The sequence below is a fragment of the Penaeus monodon genome, chromosome 31 (assembly GCF_015228065.2).
Source record: "Penaeus monodon isolate SGIC_2016 chromosome 31, NSTDA_Pmon_1, whole genome shotgun sequence".
Classification (NCBI taxonomy): Eukaryota; Metazoa; Arthropoda; class Malacostraca; order Decapoda; family Penaeidae; genus Penaeus; species Penaeus monodon.
In genome coordinates this window covers 20,513,975-20,514,586 of record NC_051416.1, presented here as the reverse complement: position 1 = coordinate 20,514,586, position 612 = coordinate 20,513,975, and positions in this window count along the sequence as shown.

Genomic DNA, 612 nt, shown 5'->3' with positions numbered 1-612 from the left:
CCCTCTTTCTCCATCTAATTATCTCTATCTCTATTTCTATCTCTACCTATCCCTCTCCTCTTTCTCTTTTTCTTTCTTAAAAAAAAAAAACAGATCTAAAGTTGTCACGCTCCCTCACTCCATGTCGCTTGCCACCCTCTTTCGGTATATTGGACAAAGTGCAAAGGAAAATGGTCGAGTTTGCAGCTGACTTTTTACTATATATATCCTTTTCCCCATCGTATAATTTTTTTTCTTCATTTCAATACATCTTCCTCTTTTTTTAAGAATGTAAAAGAAATGTTGTGTTATCTCATTCACACATAAGACGATTTAAAAAACGCGTTTGTTTGTTTTTGGTCTAATTAACGTATGTAGATATACACTAATGATAATATTAGTAATGATTTGGACAGTGGTGTTAACATTTTCCTTTGCACGGGACAATTTTTCTCTTGTCGACGAATCACCAAGTATTTTTTATGCGTGGTTTCATTTTATCTTGCCTTTTTATGAATACTTGTTAAGAATCTCTTATGTAAAACATAGAATCTCTAGGACTGTAATCGTAGGAGAGAATTTTTTTAGACTTGTGAGTTAACAAATATATCATTCATTGCTTTTAGTCTGAGG